The sequence below is a fragment of the Protopterus annectens genome, chromosome 2.part1, assembly GCF_019279795.1.
Source record: "Protopterus annectens isolate FY-2018-M chromosome 2.part1, PAN1.0, whole genome shotgun sequence".
Taxonomy (NCBI): Eukaryota; Metazoa; Chordata; order Ceratodontiformes; family Protopteridae; genus Protopterus; species Protopterus annectens.
The window spans coordinates 669291598-669316597 of NC_056729.1; the positions used below are offsets into that span (position 1 = coordinate 669291598).

The following is a 25000-nucleotide window of genomic DNA, read 5'->3' on the forward strand; positions in this document are numbered from 1 at the left end:
GATCGTAATTGCTTTTTTAATTTTAACCATGCATGTCTTCTAATGACACAGCCTGTAACTGCTGCTCTGCATGAGGCCTCTAAAGAATCAAAACCACATTGTAAAGTATGCTTTCCCACTTGTTCAGCGGCATGCAATAAATCCTGCATTTCCTTAAAATTAGGAGGATCTGTATCTGGAAGCATTTTTTGTTTCAACTGAGACATCAAAAATTGCTGATATTTTAGCATGTGAAACTGGCAATTTAAGGCTCTCACTGCTAAAGTTGCAGACATATATACTTTCTTTCCCCATCTGTCTAGTGCTCTGGAATCACTATCAGAGGGAACTGGGTTATTTGATGATGAGGCCTTAACCCCTTTGGGTCCCTGAAAAATAGTTTCAGGATCAGCAACAGGGCTTTTTTACAGAAATTTGTGTGAGTCAGGGACTCTGTAATATCTGTCCAGTTTAAGTGGAGATGGAGGTAAGGAATCAGGATTTAAGCTGGATTCATTGTACACATCATCCACAATATCTAGCACTGGCGGAATAGCCAGGGGTCTATGTTGAGGTAATAATAGGAAGTCTCTGAGCCTTTTCTTGGATTCTGAATAATCCTGGCCTTCCCAATGGAAATGCTCCCTCATGGTATGTAAGGTTTCCCCAAAGGAGTAGTCCTCAGGCGGAGAGGCTGATGGAATAGATTCCTCAGCATCAGAATCCTCATAAGGGGGTAAGGAATATCCCAGATCTGAAGAAATGGATCACTGGTCGGATAAATCATAATCTGCATCCTGTCTGGGCCTTTTATCAGGTGGGGGATGGGAACCCCAGATCAGAGTGATTAGGTCTTCGGCCATTTTGAGCATTTGTTTCATAGGTATGGAGGCCTGTCCTGGTGAATGCTGTACTTGTTTCTTAGTTTTTAAAGGAGGCTTTGACTTAGAAGAGGGTTTAATGCTTAGCTGAGTAGGTCTGAAGACACCCTCTGAAGCTGCGGGTAGCTCAGGTACTCCGGAGTCCTCTGCAGGATTGGTTTCAGTCTGCTGAAAAGCTAGTGCATCTGAAGGCCCAGCCATCTCCACGTGGGGGTCGGTGGCGGCCTGTGTTTCTGCAGAAGCGGTCATCAGGGGCTGCGAAGGCACCTCACTGAAAACCGGAGAACCGGTGACTGGCCTAGAAGAAGCTTCGTCATCAGTTTTGGGCCTCGGATGCCTGTCCTTGTCTTTGCGCTTTTTATGAATACCGGTCGTCGGAAGTTCCGACGGCATGGCATAATTAAATTTTCTGCCAAAGTAATGTCGGGCAAAATCAAACAGACGTTTAATAGTGTGCTTATTAAACCAAGCACAAAACTGACAACCAGTAACGTCGTGGTGTGGGCCTAGGCATGGGATACAATAAGAATGGAAATCCTTATGAGGTATTTGCTTCCCACAAGAAATACAGTTATTAACTTTTACTGACATCGGTCTGAGGCAAGAAAAAGTTTCCCCAAAGGGGTACTTAGCTTTGTAGAAGACTTCAGCTCTGGATTCGGAATGAAAATCTCAGGAGTAGGCCGACTGGCACTTGCGAACTGCTTTTGCTTTGGGCACTGCGCGGCAAGAAAGACTGAAGAAAATGGTGTCGGCTGCATCTTGTATACCCCTGTCGCACTGATGTCAGGGAGGAGGTGACAGCAACCGACGCCGGACCAAGACTTTGGAACTCAGGCCGGCTGGGAAACCACCGGACGGCAGGATAACCCAAGTGTAATGACTGCAGCAGTGTCACACGATGAACATCAGCCATGATCAGATTATGAGGTGGCTATCAACACCACAGTAAGTGCTGACCCCTCTTATTTACCTACAATTTGCTAGGGACTTGGGGCGATCATTTAAGTGCCTGAAGTAGCAAGATGTGTAAAAGAGAATGTTAGGAACTCCTCCAAAGGAAGGGTAAAACTCCTAGAAAAAAGGGTATCTAATATAAATTTAAATCAGAAAGGAAAAAGTTCAATGCTGTATCAATCCCACCCCAAGGAGCCACCATTCATAAACTGGATAAACAGAATGGGAACCGTAACCCAACCCTATCCAAAACCGAAGGTCCCACACAGGGATAAAGCCTCTCAACCAATGAGGATCAGACATAAGATCTTCCTCAATGGAGATGGAAGGAGTAAAATAAAATGCTAAACAACCAAGAGGGATCAAAAGCATGGCCAGCAGTCAAGTAATGAGTCGTCCCACAAAAAGACGTAGCAACAAAGAGTAACATTTTCTGCACAAGATGTCACTTTAAGAGGAGGAGGATGATTTCTCAGGTAACTCTGGCTCAGTGGGAGTGCCCCCACTGTATCCAACTGAGGAATCCAAACAGGGCAATCTAGACATGCCGGGATAAACGGCAGCCCAAGGGAGGCCAGCACCCTTGCAAAAACACTTTCACAGATCAGTCAGGACTGAGTAGCAGAGGCCTATGAGAGACAAAACTCTAGAGGACACAGGAAATTGGGCACAGAGCCAGTCTGAGGGCAACTAAGACCCTCCCCCAGCACAGGAAATGTCCAAAATGGCTACCTCTAGGGAATGGGGGAGTCAAGTGGACCACCACTATTAGAAGAGTCTGAGGGTCAGAAAAGCTTGAATTCACCCCCAGAAAGGGACACGGAACAGATACGCTGTCCTCAATCTGCTACTGCTGGTAAGGGTCTGAACTACTACAGGACTGTGGGCCACCAGGCCAATTCATCCCACAATACTTGCGAAGGGCAGCTCACTCACAGACCAGAGGGAATAACCTCTGCAGTAATGCCAACAATATCTTAGAGGAAAGGGGACAGGCAGAGCCACAATGGTTACAGAATGAAGGACAAAAGGGGAAAAACAGTGCACTACACTCACCATGAGTGGTATAACCAGGGGATTGATCCACACCACCTATGCAGGCACTGGCAAAATAGCAACAAATAACTAGAGCTGGAGACCCAAAAAGGGGGCCCCTTATCACTTATCTATAGGAGATGGTTTCCAGGGAACTTCAAAGGGCCGCCCCCAATCAGAGGGAACTGAACTATTACTCTACATGACAGACAATGATTTGTGACTGGATACCAATGAATTCTGCTTGGTCTTGTAAAGATGATGCATGTGGGCTCTTCTCTTCCTCCTCAATGAATGAAAAATTATTCACTGTGGAAAGAAGACCCCCCCCCCGACATTTCAAAGTACACCCAGCAAACAAAAAGGCATTAAGCAGGAAAGAATAGTTGTGTAAAATCTTCCCATAACCATACATGTCCTGCTCTTCTATGCTGCAGTATTCTTTACATATGGGTTGTATTCCACCTAAAGACCCGATGTCCGGCCTGTATACAAAAGCTTAGAGCCACTGCCTGTACATGGGACGTTGCACAAATGCACAGACAATGTCAGCCATAAAAGGGACGTCCATATGTACCATATTCAGCATAAGAAACCCCCCATGAGAAAAAAACAAGGGGAACCCAGAAGGATCATCCTAGGAAAGAGCAAGCTGTAGGGGAGAAGGCAGGAGTGACAGAATACTGCAACACAGAAGAGAAGAGGACATCTATGGTTATGGTAATATTTTACACAACTATTATATGTATTCTGTTCAATGTTGCAATATTCTTTACATACGGGAGAGTGCAAGAGAGTACAGTTGTGTACACTTACCATAAATGTAGATGTTCGAGTGTATTCACTGTTGCAGTCATTACATATGGGTAAATCTGCTGGCAGGTTGCCCTCAGTCGGCCTGAATTCCAAAGTCTTGGGTCCTGCGTCGGTTGCTGTCTCCTCTTCCATGACGTCAGGTTGTCAGGGGTATAAAACAAGCAGCAGACGCCATTTTCTTTAGTTTTTCTTGCCCCAGATGTCAGGTGCCCCCAAAAAGGTAGCAAAAATATATATATAAAAACTATATATACATGCATCAATACAAATTTTACCTTCATCTACAAGCAAATATACCACATAGGTTGTAGAAGACAGAGAAGGAAAGATAAACTCCAGAATGAAAGGGGGATGGTGGGCGGCTAACCTGGACTGCAACAGTGAATACACTCGAACATCTACATTTACGGTAAGTGTACACAACTGTACTATGTTCTTCATGTTTCACTGTTGCAGTCATTACATTTGGGTAGAATCCCAAAGCTATGGATGGGGTGCTGGTGCTAAACAGCATTAGGTGCGGCTATAAGGCCCTGCAGAACTGCAGTGGCAAAGCCTGCCCTGGACTGAGAGTAGAGAGGCAAATGATAATGCTTTGTAAAGGTGTGAACAGAACTCTAAGTAGCAGCCTCTAGAATGTCTTTGGTTGGTACTCCTCTGAGAAAGGCTGCTGAAGTAGCTGCAGCTCTGGTGGAATGAGACCTAATGCGTTTGGGCACAGGTTTGCCATGATGTAAGTAGCAGAAACGAATGCAGTGGCATATCCACTTTGAAATAGTCTGTTTTGAAATAGCCTTTCCCTCTGATCCTACAGCATATGTCACTAGTATCGCTCAGTTTTTCTTAGAGCTTTCGTCCTGCTCAAACAGAATCTTATCTGTCTGTGTACGTCCAAGGAATGCAGAATTCTCTCCCCCTTGTTCTGCGGATTTCGATAAATGGTTGGCAGATGAATAGTTTGGTTAAGAGCCACACTGGAAACCACCTTAGGCATAAATGAAGGATTTGTTCTCAGAGACACCCTGTCTGGGTAAAATATGATAAAGGCTCCACAGCCATGATGGCCTGTAGCTCTAAGACCCTTCTTGCTGAAGTAATTGCTAGTAACAGAGCTGTTTTCCATAAGAACTTTACATCAGCAGTATCAACTGGTTCAAATAGAGGCAGGGTGAGCTTTTCCAACACATAATTGAGGTCCCATGCAGGTACTGGTGATCTTCTAGGAGGCCTTACATTTTTGGCTCCTCTAAGATACTGCTTTAGTAAAGGATGAGAAAAGATTGGTGGCTCTGTATTGTAATGAGCCGAAATGGCAGAGGCATGGATTTTAATTGATGAGAAAGAAAGGCCTTTGTCAAGCATCTCAGTCAAGTATTGTAATATCGGAGGAATATTTGGTTCTGCTGTATCAGTTCCTTGTGCTTGAATCCAAGCACAGAATCTTTTCTATTTATCAGCATAAGATTTTCTAGTACTAGGCCTTCTGGCTTCCAAAATGACGTCCATCACAGCTTTACTGAGGTGTTGTTTGTATAACTACATGATCAGCCATGCTGCCAGGTTCAGTGTCTGGAGTTGATTGTGCAGGATCTGATTGTTTTGCTGGGACATTAGATGATGTCTTTGAGGTAAGGTCCAAGCTGGGTATTGAGACAAGGTCCTTAGGATTGGGTACCAGTATTGGCGGGGCCAGTCCGGGGCAATTAGTATCATCTTTGTTTTCTCTTGTCTGACTTTTAGTAGGACCCTGGGAAGAAGAGGCAGAGGAGGAAAGGCATAAACTGATAGGTTTTTCCAACTGAATAATAGGGCATCCACTTTCCATGCTTGTCTGTGATAAGTCCTTGTGCAGAAACTTTTCAGTTGATAATTTTGAAGGGAGGCAAATATATCTATGTCCGGGCTCCCTCATTTCTTTGCTATCATGCTGAAGACTTGTGGATCTAGTTTCCACTCGTGAGGGTCCATAAGGTTTCTGCTTAAATAGTCTGCCAGAGTATTTTGTTTTCCTGGCAAGAATTGAGCTTGAAGATGTATTTGGTAAGTCAAAGCTGTGTCCCACAGTGCCATGGCTAATCTGCAAAGGGGGTATGAGTGCGTGCCCACCTGCTTGTTTATATACCACACAACCATGGTGTCTGTCTATATCAGTAGTTGTCCTGGATGAAGTAAGTCCTTCAAGGCTGTCAGGGCATTTTGAACAGCTAGCATCTCTTTTTGGTTGATATGTAGATGCATTTGTTTTGGGGTCCATATGCCCTGAATGCATCTTCCCACCATGTGGGCCCCCCCAAGCATAATCTGAAGCATCTGTTGTTAAGGTTTGGCTGACAGGGGGTAGAGTGAAGGCCCGTCCCATGTTTTGGTGACATGCCTTTGCCCGCCACAGAAACTCCTGTTGTAGGCAGGGAATGAGAGGAATCATTGTTTCCAGACTGTGACAATGTTGACTCCATAAACTTTTAGGTACCACTGAAGTTCCTCATATGCAGTCTTGCATATGGAATCAGTAGGATGCAGGAAGCCATGAAGCCCAAAGCCTGCAGAGTTTGTCTTGCAGATAACTGGGTTTTTGTTGCCATCAGTTTGAAGTAAGTAGTCAGTTGCCTTTGTCTGGCGTGAGGTAAGCCATCTGGGCAGTTGTATTCAAGCTTGCACCCAGGAATGTTATCTTTTGAGAGGGTACCAGTTGTGATTTCTTTTCATTTATTGTGCATCCTAGGCAAATTAGAAGCCTTTTCACAAATGCCAGGTGTTGAAGAAGAATGTCCTTGTTCTCTGCTTGAATGAGACATTCGCCCAAGTAAGGATATATTTGTATACCTCTGTCTACAAAAAGCAATTACTAGTGCCAGGCACTTTGTAAAGTCCCTGGGCGCAGTAGATAAGCCAAAGGGCAGTGCAGAGAATTTGTAATGCATTAAGCCAGCCTTGAATCTGAGGTATCTTCTGCATGATTGCCTTATTGGGACATGCAGGTATGCCTCTTTTAGGTCTAATGTCACCAGCCAAGCATTCCTGCCCAGCATGGGCAGAAGCTGCTGCAAAGTCAGCATTTTGAATTTTGGAATGTCCAGGTATGTGTTCAAAATCGATAAATCCAGTATAGGCCGCCAGGCCTTGTCTTTTCTGGGTACCAAGAACAGTCGAGTAAAAACCTTGTCCTTTTTCCTGTTTTGGTACTGGCTGAATGGCCCCCATATCCATGAGGGACATGACCTGTTTCTGAGCCTCTGCTCATTGATTTTGTGGCAGATCTGGCCAACCGTTTGCCATTGGCAGAGTATGGAAATGGAATCTATATCCCTGTGATACTATGTTTAGCAACCACTTGTCTAGGGTTATTAACTGCCAATTTTGAGCAAAAAGCGCTAATTTTCCCCCTAAGGGTGCTGCCAAAAGGTAAGTGCTTGGTGAAGGCAGGGGGAAGTCATTGGGACTGTTTTCTGTAGGTTTGTGCTTTATCTCCTCCAGATTTGGAGGTAGAAGCACCCCATTGCTTTGACCTGTATGAATCTTGTGCCTGGTATCTGGAACCCTTAGGGCGTCTGGATTTGTCACTTTGAGCTCTGTCTGATACAGGAAAGGACCAATTTTTTGTAGGCCAGTGTCTACTGAATCTTGGTGGCTGCACTTGTAAGAAGTCTTTTACAGTTTGCATAGACTTACCTTTGTCTTCCATTTTCTTTAAAACCTCTTCTGTCTTAATACCAGAGTATCATGTTGTAAAGGTGCATCCAGTAATTTAGCTTTAACATGATCACGCAAATTTTGCTCTTTTAACCAGGTATGCCTCCTAATCACAGATCCAGTAACTGTGGCCCTGCAGGAGGCCTCTAAGGAATCAAAACCACATTGCAAAGTATGCTTTCCAACCTGTTCGGCTGCAGGCAATAATTCCTGCAATTCTTTATTTTCTACACATTCAAAAATCAACATCATTTTCTGTTTCAGCAATCCCATAACATGTTGTTGATACTTGAGCATATGAAACTGGCAGTTTAAGGCCCTAATTGCCAAGGTTGCAGATGTATAAACCTTTTTTCCCCATCTATCCAGTGCCCTTGAATCTCTGTCAGAGGGGGTAGGATTTTTTGCTGTTGAGGCCTTAACTCCCTTTGGACCCTGTGAAATAGTTTCAGCATCAGCAAAGGGGTTTCTAAATAGAAATTTGCGTGAGTCAGGGACCCTGTAATATCTGTCAGGCTTGCTGGGAGCTAGAGGTAAGGAGTCAATGGACAAGCTTGACTCCGAAAACACATCATCCACAATGTCTAAAACAGGGGGGGGTATTGCTAAAGGCCTGTGCTGAGGGAAAAGGAGGAAATCCCAAGAAATCTTGACTCTCCCAGTGAAAATGCTCCCTCAAAGTATGCAAGGTTTCTCCAAATGAATAATCCTCAGGAGGTGATGCAGATGGTATACATTCCTCTGCATCAGAATCCTCATAGGGAGGTATAGATAATTCCTGATCAGAAGAGGAATCAGAAGAAATAGAAACCTGATCTGAAGATTCATAATCAGTGTCTTGCCTAGACCTCTTATCAGGAGGGGGATGGGAACCCCTGATCAAGGTAATTAGGTCTTCAGCCATTTTGATCATCTGTTTTTTAGGCATAGCGGCCTGTTCACATGGCTCAGGCATCTTTTTTTTAGTTTTGGAAGTTGCTTTTGTCTTTGGTTTTGCAGCTGTTGTCAGTTTGATATAAAAATGTTGAGGCCTGAATACACCCTCAGAAGCCGGTGCCTGCTCAGCGGCTCCGGTCCCATTCAAGGGAGATACATCTGTGGGTCCAATACTTTGAGTATCTTGCGGCATGCCGGACTCCACATGGGTCTCAGTAGTGGCCTGCGACTCAAAAGTAGCGGGTATCAGGGGCTGCAAAAGCACCTCACTGAGTACTGGCGAACCGACGACTGGCTTAGGAGAAGATTCGTCGGTTTTGGACCACGACTGTCTGTATCTGTCATTTTCTTTGCATTTTTTATGTACTCCGGTAGTCGGATTGCTATCAGACGACATTTCTGGGTAGTTAAATCCGTTTCCAAAATACTTTAAGGCAAAAATATACAGACGCTTAATAGTGCGTTGGTTAAATCTAGCACAAACCAAAACAGTGGTCTGAGTGCCCAAAATTAAAACTAATAAACCTGGAATAAGGCACAAACTGAGCTCAGCAAACGGACAACTTCTTTAATGGACGCAAGCACAAATAAATCCACAGCAAACGAAATCACAGCAGCACAGAAAACGAACTCACAGCAGCACAGTAACGCTGTACAAGTAAATCCACATACGTTTTCATCAAAATAACTTCATCAGATACCTAATCTCTCTTCCTTTGATGAATAAATAAACTAATCTAGTTCAAATGAACCAATGGATAAACAGATTCAATTAAACATGTAAAATGCACTGAAACACATGGACATTAAAGGTAAATTAATCTGAATGTTAAAACCAAATAAATAAATATGTATATATTTACTAAATAATAGGATCTCCTGTTGGTAACTCACTCCCCGTATAAGTTCTTAGACCAAAAGTTCAGATGATAGTCACAGATTTGGCGCCAAAACGCCAATTCAAATGCTAGATGAAACCAATACACTGAATAACTTCTTTAAATGTTGACTTTTCAGTCCAAAAAATCAAAACGTTGGTGTAAGAATATATTTATTCGGTAAGCGCTTTCGCTGATAAGCTTTGTCAAACCACAAACAAAAAGAAGTACAGACTGCTATATATACAACTTCAGACTCAATTATCAAACTAAAACAATTTAGTTTTAAAGAGACACCTTCCTTTTGCGTCCAAAGTTTTAAAACATAAACAAACATTCTATATTAAAAGCATTTCAATTACATATGAACTTGGTGTGCCTATTAAAATTTTATGTATTTCTTTTATCTTAAAAACACATCATTTTTACTGCTTGTTAAATTAATAACAAACAGAAACAATACCAATAATTTTAAAATATATCTTATTAACTACAAATATCATAATAAATATATATGTATATATATAAAAATGTAAACCAAAGCATTACAATATATTATGTGAAAAAAGTGCTGCAAATGTTGGTGATGCATATATACATATATACACATCCACAAATATACACACATAATATACACTTATACATGCACATACATGCATATACACATATATATACACACACATATATACATATATGATATATATATATATGCTCACCCATACACACATACAAACACATAAAAAATCATACCCAATGTAATTACACGAGTTTATGCAATAAAAATTTAAGACAAAAATATGTACATATGTCCAAATGTAAATGTGAATATGAAATTACATATAGAATATATATGCATATGTGCATAATTTATCATTATATTTCATATTAAGCTCATATATGTGGTAATGTTCATTAAAATAACTTGTTTAATTTTTAAATTTTATGTCTTCTTTTTTTAAGGCTTGGTTTTAATGGAACTCTATCATTAAGGCCAGGGTAACGATGTGCTTTAGTTCTTATAATCCATTCTGTCTCAATGGATTCTGTTAAATTTCTAATATCTCCTGCTCTTATGTTAGTTCCAGTTACTTGTAATGCTGAAAAGGTGAAGCTATGTGTTTCTCCTGCACTAATAACATGTTTAGATAGTGCGTTTACTTCAGAATGAATACGGATTTGATACAAATGCTCTCTTATTCTTTCTTTGAACATTCTGTCAGTTTTTCCTATATAATAGGATGTGCACATTAAACATCTGGCTAGGTAAATCACATGCTTAGTATTACAATTAGCATCTACCTTTACATCAATAAAATCACCTGTCAAAGGATGTATAAATGCATTGACATTTGATATATACTGACAATAATTACACTTATTACAAGTTGTAGTGCCTTCATAGCTCTTGTCAACATTATCTACATTTAAAACATTGCCACACAGTAATCTATGTAAATTGTTCTTATTCCTATACGCAAAACTAGGTATATTTCTTGTATAAATTTAGACACTTCTGAGTCTAAATTGAGAATGTCCCAATGTCTATCTATACAGCTTTTTATCTCTTGTATGTCTTGTGTATAATATAAGGTATATCTTAAATATTTATTAATTTATTTATTAATTTAATTAATTTATTAATTTATATGCATATATATTCTATATGCAATTTCATATTCACATTTACATTTGGACATATGTACATATTTTTGTCTTAAATTTTTATTGCATAAATTCGTGTAATTACATTGGGTATGATTTTTTATGTGTATGTATGTGTGTATGGGTGGGCATATATATATATATATCATATATGTATATATGTGTGTGTATATATATGTGTATATGCATGTATGTGCATGTATATGTGTATATTATGTGTGTATATTTGTGGGTGTGTATATATGTATATATGCATCACCAACATTTGCAGCACTTTTTTCACATAATATATTGTAATGCTTTGGTTTACATTTTTTATATATATACATATATATTTATTATGATATTTGTAGTTAATAAGATATATTTTAAAATTATTGGTATTGTTTCTGTTTGTTATTAATTTAACAAGCAGTAAAAATGATGTGTTTTTAAGATAAAAGAAATACATAAAATTTTAATAGGCACACCAAGTTCATATGTAATTGAAAAGCTTTTAATATAGAATGTTTGTTTATGTTTTAAAACTTTGGATGCAAAAGGAAGGTGTCTCTTTAAAACTAAATTGTTTTAGTTTGATAATTGAGTCTGAAGTTGTATATATAGCAATCTGTATTTCTATTTGTTTGTGGTTTGACAAAGCTTATCAGCGAAAGCGCTTACCGAATAAATATATTCTTATACCAACATTTTGATTTTTTTGGACTGAAAAGTCAACATTTAAAGAAGTTATTCAGTGTATTGGTTTCATCTAGCATTTGAATTGGCGTTTTGGCGCCAAATCTGTGACTATCATCTGAACTTTTGGTCTAAGAACTTTCATATACGGGGAGTGAGTTACCAACAGGAGATTCTATTATTTAGTAAATACTGGCTTTTATCTGTTTCCTGTTGGTTTTCTTGAATTTGCCAAGGACAATCGTTTTATTACTATGCATTTTAAATATTTATATATATTTTGTTGTATAAAATACTTCAAATATAAACCTTGATTAAAAATATATATAGAAAGTTTCATACAGATATTACAAACACAAACCTGAAATGCTTCTAAAATGTTTTTTGAAATAAAGCTAAACTGAATCTAAATAAAATGGAATACCACCATCTAGTGGAAATTAAATTAAATGCATGTTTATCTTGTTAAAAAATTATTATATAAAAACGAACCATTTAATGCTTACAAATACAATCGTCTTCTTCTTCTTTCGTTTTTTCCCGGTTAGGGGTCGCCACAGCGGATCATCTGTCTGCTCATGATTGGCAGTGGAGTTTTACAGTGTCGAGTTGCCAGCCCGGTGCCCAACCTTCCACAGAAGGCACACACACTCATAGCTAGGACCAATTTGGAGTGTCCAATCCACCTACTGCATGTCTTTGGGATGTGGGAGGAAACCGGAGCACCCAGAGGAAACCCACGAGACCACAGGGAGGAGATGCAGACTCCACACAGAAGGCACCCCAGCCGAGAATCGAACCGGAAAACCTCTTGCTGTGAGGCGGCAACGCTAACCGCTGCACCACCGTGGTACAATATGAATAAATGAAACATAAAATGATTTTATGTTTAGCTTTACTTCACAAAACTTTTTAGAAGCATTTCAGGTTTGTGTTTATATCTATATGAAACTTTCTATATATTTTTTTAATCAAGGTTTATATTTGAAGTATTCTATACAACAAAATATATATACATATTTATTTATTTTTAACATTCAGATTCATTTACCTTTAAGGTCCATGTATTTCAATGCATTTTACATGTTTAATTGAATCTGTTTATCCATTGGTTCATTTGAACTAGATTAGTTTATTTATTCATCAAAGGAAGAGAGGCTAGGTATCTGATGAAGTTATTTTGATGAAAACATATGTGGATTTACTTGTACAGTGTTAATGTGCTGCTGTGAGTTTGTTTGCTGTGTTGCTGTGATTTCGTTTGCTGTGGATTTATTTGTGCTTGTGTCCATTAAAGAAGTCTGTTTGCTGAGCTCTGTTTCTGCCTTATTCCAGGTTTACTAAATCTGGTACAAAACCGACAGCCAGGCACGTTGTGATCAGGGCCTAGGCAAGGAATACGGTATAAATGGAAATCCTTATGAGGCATTTCCTTCCCACAAGTAATACAATTATTAACTTTTTCTGATATCAGTAAGGAGCAAGAAAAAAGTTTCCCCAACAGGGTACTTAGCTTTAGTGAAGACTTCGGTTCTGAAACTCAAACTCGAATATTTCAGGAATTGGCCGACCGGCACTTGCGAAATGCTTCTGCTTCAGGCACCTCGCAGCAATCAAGACTAAAGAAAATGGCGTCGGTTGCTTGTTTTATACCCCTGATGACCTGACGTCATGGAAGAGGAGACAGCAACTGATGCAGGACCCAAGACTTTGGAATTCAAGCCGACTGAGGGCAACCTGCCAGCAGAATACCCAAATGTAATGACTGCAACAGTGAAACACGCAGAACATCTAAAAGGGAACCTAGGGAGTCGGATAGAGAAGGGGAACTATTTTCCAGGAATCCATGCAGAATTGCCCCAGCAAATCCTGCTCTGCTTCTAGAAAGTGTCCAATTTGTAATGTTTCGTAAAAGTGTGAAAAGAAGACCAGGTGGCTACTTGCAAGATGGAATGGGCATCTAGACCCTTGTAGGAGGCCCCTGAGGATTCAACTGATCTAGTGGAGTGTGCCTTGACAGATGCTGACAATGAAAATAGCAAAACAAAACAGCCTTAGAAATCCACGAAGATATAGTTTGTTTGTTTGGATACAGGCAAGCCCACAGCCCTGGGATGAAATGGCACAGAGTTGGTCAGACTTCCTGATAGACTTGTCTTGTCAAAGTAAAATCTGAGTTGTCTATGCACATCTAAAGTGTGCAAAATCCTCTCACTGGAGGACTGAGGAGAAGGGAAGAAGGTAGGCAATTGAATGGACTGATCAAGTGATAACTCATTTACAAATTTTGTCATGAAAGTAGGATTAGTTCTCAAGGATATCCTACCCTTATGGAAGGCCAAAAAGGAAGGTGTAGCCATTAAAGCCTGAATCGCAGAAACCTTTCTGCCAGAGGTTAAGGCTACAAGAAGCACTGTTTTCCATGTGCAAAACTTTAGGGAACCAGAAGCTGCTGGTTCAAAAGGGACGTGGGTTAAGTTTTTCCAGTACATAGTTGAGGTCCCAAGAAGGAGGAACTGGTTTCCTGGGGAGTCTTAAGTGTAGGACACCTTTTAGAAAAAGCTCGACTTCCAACCTGGAAGCTAGGAGAGGAGTCAGAGGCAAGCAGGCAGACAAGGCAGAGCAATGGACGTTAACTGAGGAGTAAGCAAGATCACTACTGAGTAACTTACACAGGTAGGAAGCCACTAGGGGAATGTCTGCACCAAAGGGATAATCTTCTCCACTTGGAAATGCAAGATTTTCTAGTAAAGGATTTCCTGGCCTCCTGCAAAACCCTTAGCACTTCCTTAGAGTATAGGTGCCTGAAAGGAATCAAAAGTTGATCACCCAGAGGGTCAGCTGTAGAGATAGCAGATGTGGGTAAATCAATGATCTCTTGTCCTGAGTGAGTACGTCCAAACAGTGAGGTAACTTGTAGTGATGACCCTTGGCTAATTGCAGAAGATGGAACCAGTGCTGTCTTGGTCAAAAGGGAGTCACTAACAAGATTTTGGGTTTGTCCTGTTGCATTTTCAAAAGTACTTTCAGAATTAAGGGGAAGGGGGGGATGCATAAACATCACCTTCCACGAGAAAGACAGAGCATCTACCCTCTACACTTGAGGATGAGGAGTCCTGGCATAAAAACAAGGAAGTTGTCTGTTTATAGGGGAGGCAATTAGGTCCAGTTCTGGTATACCCCACCGATGAACTAGGTTCAGGAACACATCCCTTTGGGGCATCCACTCGTGACATTGTGTCATGGACCTGCTTAATGTGTCTGCCACAGAGTTCTGAGCTAAGGGAAGGTACACAGCTTGCAGAGTTACCTTGTATAAGGCAGTCAATTCCCAAGCTTTGATGGCCAACCAACAGAGGAGATTGGTACATAAACAAGCAGGGGGGCACAAAATCCTAAGGACCACTGTATTGTCTGTGAGAATCTTTAGGGGGTCCTGGCAAGAATACAGGGTGAAAGGTCTGTAAGGCTAATGGTAAGGTCCTCATTTCCCTGATGTTATGTGCCTTCCTTTGAGATGGGGACCACAGACCCTGAACCTTTCTGGAAGCAAAAGTTGCTCCTCACCCCAAGTTTGAAGCATCTATAAAGAGTTGCTGAGCTGGCTGAGGAACCTGAAGAGGTAAGCCAAAATTCTGATTGAGTTTCTGCATCCACCAACCTAACTCTGCTTTCAGGCAGGGAAGAAGGGGGATCATGACATCTAACGGATGAGCATGCTGGGACAAAACTGTCTTTAGAAACCACTGGAACTTTCTCATGTGCAGCTTTGCAAAGAGTAGCATGAGAATAGTAGTGGCCACGAGCCCAGTAGTCTCAAACTCCCTGGCTGTGATAGAAGGGAGAGGCAGAAGAGCTTCCATGAATGCACTGAGACAGGTTGCTTTCTCCGGAGGCAGAAAAACCCTCATCAAATCTGTGTGAAACCTGAACCCCAGGAACACAAGACCTTGACTTGGTGCGAGACAGGACTTTTTTAGATTTATTGTGAAACTCAGTGTCTACAGAAAAGGTATGGCTAGGTTCAGATGCTGGGTTAAGAGTTCTGGGCTGCTGGCCAGAAACAGCAGATTGTCCAATTATGGGTAGACAAAGTTCTTTCGGCCTTAAGTATGCAATGGATGGGGCTAGGCACTTTGTGAATACCCTTGAAGCAGTAGAAAGACCAAAGGGCAAGGGAGTAAAAGTGCAAATAACCCACTGAGAAATGCAAAAGTCTTCTGAAGAGGGGGTGTATAGTGGCATGCAGATATGCATCGTTGAGGTCCAGAGAAGCTAAGAAGGCTTGAGGGGTTAACAGTGGCGGCAGCAGAGTAGGTAGGAATAGCAGTCTGAAAGAAGGCACCACAAGGAAGGTGGTTCATAGGGAGAGATCCAAGATAGGCCTCCAAGGGCCATCTTTCCTTGGAACTAGAAACATCCTGGAGTAAAATTCCCTTCCCTGCTGTTCTGGAGGGACAGACTGAATTGTGCCTTGGTTGGAGAGTTGCTCTAGAATTGATGGAAACAGATGCAGTTGACTCGGGGGTTGAGTTATTCCCTGAAAGGGGGGAGGGTCTTCAAAGTCATGAAGTACCCATTTTGGATAATGGAAATCACCCAGGAATCCTGAGTGATCTCCATCCAAGCTCATAGTGAAAGGGAGAGGCGAAGAGATGGGGGGGGGGGGGGGTATTACTCGGAAGAGGCTGCAAGGTGTCACAGAGAACTTTGTCTGGATGGAAAAGGCTGCTGTAGGAGTAATAGCCTTAGCCTGAGGGGGCCCTCCTAGAAGGCTTGTGGGGTCTAATTCCAGAGGGAACAGATATGGAGGAATGAGCAGATTTCCTAACAAAGTATGTGGGAGTCTGGGATCTTAGAAGCAGCTTGAACACATCTAAAAAGTCTGGCAGCACTGGAGGGACTACTGAAGGTGCAGAAGCATCCATATGTAAAAGCCCATATCATCTCTTCTGTTCTGAGATTTGTGAGGAACCCCATTTAAAAAAAAAAAAAAAAAAAAAAAAAAAAAAAAAACTAATTTTATTAAATGCTTCCCCAAAAGGGAGCTCTTACATGGGAGAGCCCCCTCCCATTAGACTCCTCCTCTGGGGAAGCATATTCCAGAGGAGAGGGAATTTGAGTGGCATATGCTAGAGTCTCCTCATCAGATGAAGACTCCTCAGATTCTGAGTCCTGAATTTGAAGTTCTGCAGGTTGTCCTGGAATAAGGCCTTGGGACCTGGATGGCTGCACTTGCTATGGGTGATGGTGAAATCACAAGCTTCAAAGCCATCATTGCCTTAACACCCTGGGAAAAAAACTCCTAATTCGATGTTGGGGTAGAGGGAGCTGTGACACGCCTATTACTTCTTTTTCACAGGCCTTTCTTGATGTGGCGAAATGGCTGTCATAGGCCTCACCTCCGTTAGTTCTTTGGACAAGGAAACTGGAGTATTTCCTGAGTCTTCTGCAATTACAAGCCGCAATTCCCCCAAGTCATGTGAACCGGATGTCTGTACAGCCTCGGATGTGCTAGGATCCTCACCCCTGATGGCTTCCTTCCCGGTACTTGCCGAGGGAGCTGACCCTCCGTCTGATTGTACCATAGGATTTTCATCAATGTCAAGGGGGCACATCTGAGGGAGCAGGTACAGCTAAAGAGAATTCCTTGCTAACCTTCCTCTTAGCAGATGGCTTGGAAGTACTTGCTGAACCCTCTGAAGCGTCCCTAGCCAAACATTTGAGGCTCTTGTTTTCCAAGTATAAGTTTAAAACTGACAGACTGCACAAAGCTTTGGGAATGAAGGCCTGACACACAGAACAGGACTGGCAGTCATGAGTAGGTCCTAAGCAAAACAAGCACAGCTCATAGCTATGTTTATGGGGAATTTGCCTTCCACACCTACACTTATCCTTCCTGGATGACATTAACAAAAGAAAAGGCAGTAGCAGCATATTAAATCCCCTATGGGGTACTTATCTGAAGCTGTAAGATGAACCTATGGGATCAAAAAGCAGACCGAACATGAGTCAAACTTTCCGAATGGCCGCGAAAAAGTTCTGAAGATGGTACATCTGGACGTCCCTTTTATGGATAACATTGTTTGTGCCTATGTGCGATGTCCCACGTACAGGCAGTGGCTCTAAGCTTTTGTATACAGGTCGGATGTTGGGTCATTGTGAGGAGTACAACCCATATGTAAAGAATACTACAACACTGAATAGGAGGACATAAGAACCTCCTCTGCCCCAACATGTTAATATGTCAAGAGAAGAAACCTACCAAAAAGGATGCCCAGGACATTCCCCAAGGAGAATGTAGGCAACCAGGCTGACTAATACAGACTTCCCTGTTCTCACTACCCTAACACAACATCCATTGCAGAAAGCACCTAAACAGGTAAGGCAGGCATGAGACTCAGTTTCCATGGTGAAGACATGATTCTACCTGATCTTACAATCAAGGAAGATCTCCAAAACAGCTAGAGTCCAGTCCTGTAGGAGATCCATGAAAAGGCTGAGAGAAATGCAAAGTTGAGAGTCCAGATCTTAATGCAGTAAAAGAATTCAACTTTCTGGAAGCCCTGTCACTCCCTCAGGCCTCCCTCCCTGGCAGCATCAGAACAGGATATGGTGCAACACTGGGGATAGCTAACTGTTCAACCCCCTAAAAAGATCACAGAAGACACAGCATTGGGGTAGGAAGACAAGGTCTTATATTGATCCACAATAATGCAATTTAGGGCACTAGTCTTCCTGGAAGATGCAACAAGTTACGGATGCCTCCACAATTGCAAGACAAAAATCAAAGACAGGCTCCATGAGAAGGATAACCACAGTACTCAATAGAAAATGCTGTTCAAATAAATTCCAGCCTCAGGTCTTAGCCTAAGTTCCACAAAAAAATTAAACCAGATGCTCTCTCACAAGCAGCCTGCACAGCTTCAGTCTTACAAACAGAGATCCTAAACACTGGACTTCTGCTGGGAACTAAATAGGGAGAAAGCAAACAGACTCCTGACTCTCTACACACTGAATCAAGCCACGGATCACGAAGGCACAAACATTCAGTGCGTAAGAGGAGCTTAAGCTAGGCAAGGCCCACACACTTGGATGCACATGTACAAACAGCAGACTGTGACAGGGAGATACCTACACTGGGTGGAAGCTAGCATCCAACTGAAACTCATACAGGTGAAACATGGCTAGGCGTAAAAACACCCCATTGGTCATTAGCATAGCATACACCTATGAACCTAAACTAGATATCTGCAACTCCAGCTTTCTACCTAAAGTAAAATAAAATGCTGAATGTATCTTCTTCTTCTTCTTTCGGCTTTTTCCCGGTTAGGGGTCGCCACAGCGGATCACCTTGTCCGCACATTGAATGGCAGTGGAGTTTTATGGTGTCGAGTTGCCAGCCCGGCGCCCAACCTTCCACAGAAGGCACACTCCTACAGCACACCTAGGGCCAATTTAGAGTGTCCAATCCACCTGCAGCATGTCTTTGGGATGTGGGAGGAAGGAGCACCCGAGGAAACCCACGTGACCACAGGGAGGACATGCAGACTCCAGAAGGCACCCCAGCCAAGGATCAAACCAGAGAACCTCTTGCTGTGAGGCGGCAATGCTAACCACTGCACCACCGTGGCCGCCCTAAAATGCTGAATGTATAATAAATTAAATTAAATAAATGAATACATAAATAAAACACAGCTGTTGCAAGAGGGTCTTGATGCAGAGAAAGCATTCAACAGAGTCAGCTGAGATTTTACAAATTGGGTAATAACAGGGTTAATAAGGGCACAAGTGGTCAAATGCATGAATTAAAGAGGGGAGGGTTTCAGTCTGACAAGCTGTGTTTGACTAGAACCACCAAGCAGGAATGTCAATTTTCCCTTGCGTTATTTCCTCTATATTTGCAGCTAATAATAAAGAAAATAGTCACCTAGACAGAGTAAGGCAGTACAAATTCAAGGACATAACTGGAATGGTAATCATGAACGGCTAACTATATTTACAAATGATGCTACTTTGTACTTGATAAAACCAGAAAAAGAAATTCCAGTGATGTGGATAACTGGGGAAGTTTCAAACTTTTTGGAATACATAATAAAACAAAGAAAAACAGACGATACTGCTGATATACCTAATGCATTAATTGGTTTAGAAATACCCATACTTACAGGGACACAATAAAATGAAGCATTCAGGTGTGTGGATTAAAAATTACTCTGTTATGGCAGCCGAGAATAACGGGGGGAAAAACAGAAAACATTAAATGCAGAAAAACTAAAAGCTTATGATTATGGAAATGGATATTAAGATACAAGAAATGGAAATATATTACATTATTCATTCTAGTTCTTATATTATTCATTCTAGTTCTTCACAGCTTCTGATAAATTGGTTCATTCTCTGTGACACCTATACCCTAACTTAGGAAGCACATGTACTTAAACCTAACAGTGTACACACATTACTGTTTACTTTTCGATAATTACCTGTTTCAAACAATCAATGCAGAAATTTTTTAATTCTTATAAACAATTTATAATATAAGGTCGAGTGGCGTTCGAAAGACATGCGTAGAATGGGCGTGCCTTCATTGAAGGTTGGGGGTCGAGCTGACATCTCGGCACCCGTAAAAAAAATCTACTGCCATTCATTAGCGGGCCAGAGTTCTACTGTGGCGACCTCTAACCGGCAAAAGCCGAAAGAAGAACACACGCTTTATGAGTCTTACAGTACTTAACGTATGTTTTACTATACTTTTTACCACACCAAATCATTTCTTGAACTTGTCATTTTTTTCCCTTTGACATTTATCTCCTCCAAAGTGTGATTCTTTATCAATTAAAACTTTTAGAATGTGTGTGTATATATCCCCCCTTGCCTCCCTCTCAACTGCTAAGGCCCCATCTTTTTTCTTCCTCAACTACCAATGCAACTCAAATTTCTTATCTTACTTTCTTCACCACTAGCTTCCCTCCAGTCAGTCTTCCTTCACCACTAACTTCCCTCCAGTCAATCTCCTCCTCAGCTTCTCCTCTGGTTTCTGAGTCTTCTCATTGGATTACATTGCAAGGACTGTCTTGCTGACTTCACATGTCATAAATTGTTTTAAATTGTTTTAAATCCATATTTAGTGTAAAATGTTTCTATGATTTACTTATGTCTTTTCTTTGTATTATGTACTTTTTAATTGCTTTGTATAATGATTATTCACGCTTTTCCTTTAATTTTTGTATTAATCACTGCATTCCTAAATTTTGAAATGGAGCTTTTCTCCTTGGGTCTCTGCTGAAAAAGGGCATCTTGCCCAGTCAGACTAACCCGGTTAACAAATGTCAAATAAATAAATAAATTGCTAATATTTTGTCTGGGGAGTTGTTTTCCCTGAGCTTTTGCTGAAAAGGTGATTTGATGCACTCAGACTTTTCCAGTAAACAAACTAATGAATTTATAAGCAAAATGCTTTAAGTTCCTTTTGGCTTATACAAAAGTCAGGCATATTTTTATTAATTCTCAAACAACTTCTCTGGTTAAACAAAAGTAATGTACTTACCTTAACGCTAGATCTGTGTTGTCTTCTTCCATCTGGCTAAACATACAGGTTTATCAGGTCCGATCCGATCCAAAATTGGCAACTTTTCAAGTTCTCAGACCCAGGGCGCAGGCTCCTCCCTTCTACCCACAATCTCCTTCCATTCCTACAGCACCTCAGATCGAGTTCACCCACCTGCACCTGAAACATACCTCTATAGTATCTAATATAAGGGAAACAAGAGAAGAAACAAGCCAGGACATAGTGCAAGACCATTTTTTTTACTAGATAAGGCTCTGGACAGGTCCAATACGGTTAGTAGAGTTTCACAAAAGTACCAATTTCAACAAGGGAGATGGAAGGGAAGAAGGGAAGGTTGTGCAGGACAGAAAACAACACTGGTCTGTCACTATGGTAAGTATACAAGTGCATCAGATAATTGTCTTTTCCATCCATATCAACATATAAGACAGGGTCCCATCATCTAGAAACTCCACAGTGGTTTCATAGAAAAATATTCTGAAGGATGGTGGAGCCAGAAGACGCACAGGATCTAGGCTGTAGGTCCAACTTGTAATGGTTGACAAAAGCATGAACTGAAGACCAAGTAGCCACAGCACAACCACCATCTATGGGTACTCTGGCAAAAAAAGCTGCAGATGCTTCAGCTGCTCTAGTTTAGTGGGCTTTAGGCTTGTAATGGATAGATGGTCCGATAGCCACTTAGACAAAGTGACTTTTGATGCATCATCTCCCAATTTGGCCTCGGAAAAAGAAGACAAAAATCTGATCAGTCTTCTTAAAACATTTGGTACAATGCAAATAAAATCTTAACTGACTGAACATCCAACAAATGTAACATATTCCTCTTTATTAGAAAAATTTGTCAAGTCAATGTCTTGAATAACAGCAGCTTCCCAAGCCACTTTAGGGAGAAAATTAAGACTGGTTAAAGAGAAACCTTATCCTTATGGAAAATCAGACAAGAAGGTTTGTATGAGAATGCTTGCAATTCTAGAATTCTCCAAGCTGAATCGCCACCAGGAAAATAGTTTTCTAAGACAGAAATTTGGGTACTGCTGGAGCTGCTGGTTCAAATGGGGTTCTAGTCGAGGCCTGAAGCCCCTGTGATTATCTAAAAAGGAAGGTTCCTCAAAAAAAGAGACTTTGGACAGTCTCAATGAAGCAACAGAGGTCCAATTTTCACCAAGTTGAAAGTTAGAGATGACTGCCAACTATACTTTGACGGGAGAGAAACTAACACCTTTCTAAAATATCCCTGCTAAAAAATCCAGAATAGAAAGTAACAGAGTCAAAAAAAAAGGATCAAGCCATTTGGAGGAGGTCCAGATAGCAAATCTCTACCACTCACTTATATAGAACTGTCTGGTGGCTGTTTTTGTGAAGAGGATTGGATATAGAATACAGAAGGAAGCCTGACATTTCTAGCAATCACTGGAATTAGACAAACCAAGTGGTTAATCTCAAGGCTTTGATGTCATGTTGAGGCTGACTGGACGAGAGAGACATGAGATCTGGAAATGGATCAAGCAACCAAGGAGGGTGTTTCAGATAAGGTCAAAGGAAGAGGAACTGAATTTGAAAAGGCCAAAGGGGGTGATTACAATCACAGTTGCTTTGCACCAAATCACTTTCCGCTTATAACATTTCTTCAGAAAGGGTGGAAATACACAGAGGAGACTCAGCAGTCAAGTGAAAAGAACAACAACCCTCAGTGACAGTCACAACTGGGGTATCCAGGCAAAGTAGTTGCTGCACTTGCTGGTGAGAGAGATTAAAGAGATCACAACAAGGCTGGCCCCCATGGCTGAAGATCATGGTTGTCATTGGCAAAGACCACTCGTGAGGCAGAAGAATGGACCTGCTCAATCTGTCCACTAAAACACCAGAACTCCTCAGGATGTGGGTTCCCAATAGGAAGTGTTGGGAAGACATTGCCCATTGTCAAACCCTCATAGTTTCTCAACATAGTGGAGAAAAAAAGAAGTTATGTACTCACCATAACGTTCCATGTTGGTAGTCCATCTCACCCTTCATTTTTACATATGGGTTTGGAGCCGATCCTCGGCTCCGACTCGGCCGATTTACAAGCTCGAAGACTTCTGGTTGGCTCTTGGCAAAGCAGGTATCCCAGAGTGCACCAGTACAAACCCCAGATCTTGTTTGCTGCTCATTAGAAGAAATAACCATAACAGACAAACCAATACTAAAGGGTCTCCAACCAAAGATAACCAAATTATTACCATCATCATCTCCAGATCTTCCAGGATGGGGGCAGGAGGGCAGGTTGGTAAAATTGAAGGGTGAAATGGACTACCAACATGGAACGTTATGGTGAGTACATAACTTCTTTATGTTGTGTAGTCCAATCTCACCTTCATTTTTACATATGGGACATCGTCCCTAGCGCCTTATTCTTGGGTGGCTCACTGGAAAATACTCCTAAGCACCATAGAGCCAAAGGATGCTCTACCCCTAGAAGCTAAATCCAATTTGTAATGTGTAATAAAAGTGTGAGGGTTAGCCCACGTAGCTGCTGCACAATTATTATCAAGTGGGACCCTGGCTTGAAAGGCTGCAGAGGTAGACAGCGACCTAGTAGAATGAGCCTGGATCCTGCAGGGTAAAGGTCTACCCTCCGAACTGTAGATAAAGGCTATGCAACTGGAAATCCAGTTAGATAGTGTCACTTTAGAAACTGGTAAGCCCAATCTGGAGTCAGAAAAGGAAATGAATAGTTGATCTGATTTCCTAAATTCCTTGGTCCGCTGTAAATAAAAACATAGTTGGCTATGAACGTCCAGCTGATTAAAACGGTATTCAGCTGCATTACAGTGATTAGGGAAGAAAACTGGGAGTTCCATAGATTGATTTAAAGTAGCAGGTGAACAAACTTTGGGGACAAAGGAGGGATTAGTACGCAGTGACACCCTGTCTTTGTGAAAGATCAAATAAGGTGGCTTAACAGGCAAGGCTTGTAGCTCCGATACCAGTCTAGCTGACGTGATAGCTACCAAAAACAGAGTCTTCAAAGACAAAAATTTCAATGAAGATGAGTGGGAAGGTTCAAACGGGGGAGAAGTCAGTTTGGACAACACAAAATTTAAATCCCAAGAAGCCACAGGTTCTGGAAGCGGTGGTCTCAATAGAGTGGCTCCTTTCAAAAAGGTCTTGCATAGCTTATGAGACATTAAATTGGTATCCGGAAACCCTAAGTGAAAATGAGAAATTGCCGCCAATTGGACTCTGATAGTGGCAGCGGCAAATTCTTGCTGTAAAAGCTCAGAGAGAAATTCCAAAATCACAGGGATAGAAGAAGTGTAGGGATCTACATTCATTTTCTGTGCCCAAATAGAAAATATTTTCCATTTACTGCCATACAGCCTCCTAGTTGAAGGTTTATGGGAGGACATAAGAATATGTGATACTGAGGATGATACATCACGAAGCCTGACTAGGGATGGAACTGGAGCAGCCACGCTGTCAATTTGAGGATGTGGCTTGAGGGATGCAATGAACCTGACATGTGAGTCAACAGATCTGGTGCTGGGTCCAGGATCCAAGGATCGTCCAGGAGAAGAGGCTCGAGGAAAAGGGACCTGACGAGGCCAGTAAGGAGCAATGAGGATCAACTTGCTTCCCAGCCAACTGGCTTTCTGAATCACTTTGGCAATGAGAAAAAATGGAGGAAAGGCATACAGAAGTCCCATGGGCCAATCATGAGCCAGAGCATCTCTGGGTGTCTTCCCCGGTGGGGGAATGAGGGAAAAATAGCTGCTGCATTTGGCATTAACTGGACTGGCAAAAAGGTCGCAGCAAGGCTGTCCTCATTTTCGGAAAATCTGTTCCGCTGTTTCCCGTTTCATAGACCACTCGTGAGGCAGTAGAATTGCCAGGCTGAGCTTGTTGGCTATCACGTTGGTCGTCCCTGGAATGTG

General features: G+C 41.6%; 1 protein-coding gene across 1 annotated transcript in view; it reads right to left on the minus strand.

Annotated features, from left to right (window-relative positions):
- Positions 1–25000, minus strand: part of PCM1 (pericentriolar material 1) — a gene marked incomplete at its 5' end in the record, with an annotated part of 3258627 nt that overhangs the window by 435108 nt on the left and 2798519 nt on the right. The window lies entirely within an intron of this gene.